Consider the following 4196-nt stretch of genomic DNA (forward strand, 5'->3'; position numbering starts at 1 on the left):
TGACATATTGGGCATCAAGGTAGGCATTAATCATGTATAAATATGCACCTCATTGACTTCCATGGCAGCAAGGAGATCATTCTCAAATCTCATCACAATTTGAAGGTAAATTTCAGCATTTAGAAGAATAAACACAAGTCTATACTCAATACATATCCACACGTCGCTCTTGACCGCGAGCATGGCTAATCGATTAGTTTTTACTCTGCAGAGTTTGTACACTTTACCCACATGATGCGAAATAATAATCATGCAAGAGCATGGCATGCGATACATAAGTACCCGATTTATTACCCGCAACAAAGCTTTTCCAAAATTCATGATTTAGCCTTACACCAGCACGATACGTGTTACTCCATCCTAAGCTATACACGTTATATGACCTAGAACCGTTAAGTGGCGGGTCCACGCATTAAACTTAACGCCGTGGTGGCGGACACAACGGGAACCCACCACGTGGCACAATACCGTTGTATTGGACACGCTTAGTCACCTAAACTACCACTTCGGGGTAAATAGAAAGCTCCTCTGAATTATACGAACTCATACACACCGGCCTACTAGAATGTAAGGCTAAACCATAAATAGTTTACTAAGCTTGGGCTATCCCATACTAGCACATGTGGTTGCACTGTATACGAAATGAACTGACATTGAGTGAAGTCCTTAGGTCGGTTTGGGCACACTCTCCCCCTATCGGTAGACAACTAATCACCATATGTGCACCACTTGAGGCCCAAACCTAAAATCCATGTTTTCCACCATTTTATTTATCAAAATCACAAGTATTAAAGTTCTGTCCAGATTAATTAAAAATCAATTTTCATGTTTGTAATGAGCCCATAATGACAAGGAAGACCATTCTAAACATGGCTAAGCTTTATAGTAACCTAGTGTCACCAAAACTCATATATAAAGTGGTATAGTCATATTGTTCCTAAGGTTAGGAATGAGGAATATGGATATATGTGGAGTTAAGGTGATAATGCAAATAATAGGAGTTTATCTAAAAAGTTTAACAAAATTTTAATTTATTAGTGTACAATCGACATGCAAGATTTGCAAATATTTTCAATAACCTCCAAAACATAGGTTCAAAGTGATCAAAGAGAGGGAGGTGGGACTTGCCTTGAATCAGGAAAATGTCAGCACCTAAATCACTTCTTCACCGTTTAAGCAATCATCTATACAAAGTACACGTTATGCAATTAAACACCGAAATATGCGAAAAACCCAAAATGCTCTAAAATGGATGATTGTGCACAGTGAATAGGTACTGGTATAATATGAATTTAGGTGAAAGAATTTCTATTTTATCTCTTTTTATTTGGGAGTTATGAATTTTAGAAGTTTCCTCACTATAAGGTAGTATCACCTAGGTAGTGTTATAAAATATTTTTATAAAGTGATGTTTATTAGTTTTGACTTCACAGAGGTGTAGAGGAGTGTTTTCTAAGACTAACACATTTGGTTTCACAATTTTTGGACTTAATATGAATTCTTTATGTATTTTACAAGTTATAACGTGTTATAGGTGTATAGTGTTCTATAGGTTCATGGCTTTAGAGGTTTAGGTCCAGAACTTGCCTCATCTAGCTAGGGATGTATAAAATGAGTATTTTAGTTAACTAATCTAACCTTAGTTCATAGGCTTATGGTCTTTATTATCATGGTTCATATTTTATAAACTAGGGGAGCTCTAGTCCATGCTAGCAATTTATTATATCAACCTAGAAATTATTATATGAGCTAAGTGCATTCACTGGTCTAACAAGTTTTATTTGGGTTTTATTATAGCTAGAGTGTATTTCTACATACATTTATATATATACATATTGCTCAATCGATACTATGTGATTAGCACCTATCCTATAAATTTAATGTTTAGAGCTATAACCTGTACAGAAGGTTCCATATTTTATTTTACTATGTTGAAGCCCACTGTTTGCTGGTTCTATAGATATTTGGTTCACTTCATTTAGACTAAAGATGAATTTTCTACAAATTTTACAATTTAAGGTTGCTCTATGTTGGTTATTACTTATATAAGTATTTAGAGGCTTTTATCATACAGTAAGTATATAATTTTATTTTATAACTTGGAAGTATATGTTTTGGTGATTCTACAGAACTTGGGTTTACTCAAAAGGATCTAAGATGAATTTTATATGAACTTCTAAAATTCAGCTTATCTAAAACTAGTCATTTAAAGGTAATAGTTTTAGAGGCATTTGATGTATAGTATGTATACTATTTCATTTTGCTTTATAGGAGAACATAAGTTGGTGGATCTGTAGAAACTGAGTTTGCTCCAAAATGAGTTGAGATGTACTTTATATGCATTTTATAAGTTTGTGTATGCTTTATGTATGATTTATCTTAGACCCATTTTAGAGACAAGGTCTGTGCTGAGGGTGCCAAGCTTAATGTTACCACATTAAAGTTCATAGTTTTGTGAACCTATAGGAATTTGAATCATCTCAAAATAAGTTATATTTGATTCTATATGGATTTTACAAGATTAGGTGTTTTGCTGTTAAAAAGTAAAGGCTTTTAGTATTATCTTTTACATTTTCAGATTTTTAAACTCATGGGGTCCACCTGGCGGTCTCAGGCCAATATGCAAAAAGGCCCCTAGGGTTTCAGGAAATCAAACCGCAGTCCTATGGCTGTTCTGTGTGTCTTGAGCTTTTGCAGAAAGGACCCTACATTAACCTAAATTCTTGTGAGGAGGTCCCTGGTTCAAGCTGAAGCAGATCAAGCCATGGCTGAGCTCGATCTCAAGCTTGCCAGCGGCAAACGGTGGCTCGGTTGAGGGTGCGACCAAAAGACAAAATGAAGATCATGCTATTGCGATTCCATTCCTCTACTTTTCTCGGTCAGTGGACATCGGAGTAACGCCGGCGGCGAGTCCGAGCGGCGGCTGTGCTTAGGCTGCTACTGCATGTTGAGTTGGTGCTCGATTCTAAGTGGATGTAATGCATGAATGCAATCCTATGGGCTCAAGGGTGCTCACCGAACCTTGAACGAGGCGCGGGAAAGTCTGGACAGCGGCAGCGGTGAAGAAGATGGTCCGGCGACGGTGTAGAGCTCCGGGAAGACGGCAACGGCTCGATCCACTCATCGAATTGACATGCATGTGTTTTCATGGGGTTAGTGAGGTCCCAGGGATGGTGTATACGCGAAGAATCGGACAATGGCTCACCGGAGGAGGCGGAATCGACAATGGCGACGGCGATTGGAGGTGAAGAAGACGGTTGCCGATCTCCGCACTTGCTGCGCCATTCCCTAGGATTTTTTAGGGTTTTTGAGGAAGACTTCAAGGAGAAGACGTTGGCGCGACGGCTCGGCTTGGTTTGGTCTACAGTGGTTGGAACGACGACGATGTTGGCTGCGGCGGCGCTTGGAGCGCGCTCCGGAGTGCCGTGGGCATGACGGCGTTCCCGTCGATCCGCTGCACGATAGAGGATGAAATTAAAAGGATAAATCCTCGGCATGGTGAGGAGAGTATGGAACGCGAAAGAGATGGAGATTACCCTGGCTTATTGACGAGTACGATAGTCGTCTTCTTCGCGGCTGGCGGCAAGGATGAGGGTGACAGAGAAGTTGAGAACCTCCTCCCTCAGTTTCTTCGGCTTAGAGGTCGAGAATGATGTGTGGAGATGCAGCTGGGAGGAGGAGAAGGCTAGAATAGGAGTTTGATGGCGTCGACACGTTGTGGCCACGCGTCGTACACAGCCGGCGCCAATCTCTCTCTCTCTCTCGGCTGTCTCTGGTTGGCTGGAAGATTTGCACAGGGTGAGGATGAGCCAGAGTGGCTGCCAAGTGGGTCCAAGTCGTGGCAAACTAAGCTAGGGTGAGAGGGTTGGGCAGAAACGTGGGTGAACAAAAGGTTTGAATGATTTTCAGGATTATTTCTCTCTCCCACTTTAGTAATTCAATTATTTAATTTGTGGGTAGAATAATTTAGTGTGGATTTTTCTGAAGGTAGATGAAGATACCTAGATTCCATTTTCTTTGGTTGCACTCAAAAATTATTGATAGATTACTCACAGAAATTAGAGGAATATGGGTTCTTTGGAAACTAGTTCGAATGTTTAGGAGACCTAAACAGAGAAGATAAATTCTGGAAAAATTATTTTTATTCATGATAAATGACCTAGTATTTGAATAAATTATTTTACTTATACACTTTT

At 39.7% G+C, this 4196-nt stretch overlaps 1 long non-coding RNA gene across 1 annotated transcript; it reads right to left on the bottom strand.

Moving 5' to 3' along the window:
- Positions 1 to 1127: 1127 nt before the first annotated feature.
- LOC127768581 (uncharacterized) lies at positions 1128 to 3981 on the bottom strand. The gene is made up of 3 exons (XR_008016601.1): positions 3537 to 3981; positions 3022 to 3454; positions 1128 to 1184 (listed from the first exon to the last, which is right to left on the bottom strand). It is a non-coding gene; the product is annotated as an uncharacterized LOC127768581 (long non-coding RNA).
- Positions 3982 to 4196: the final 215 nt, after the last annotated feature.

This window comes from Oryza glaberrima, chromosome 3 (assembly GCF_000147395.1).
Source record: "Oryza glaberrima chromosome 3, OglaRS2, whole genome shotgun sequence".
NCBI lineage: Eukaryota > Viridiplantae > Streptophyta > Magnoliopsida > Poales > Poaceae > Oryza > Oryza glaberrima.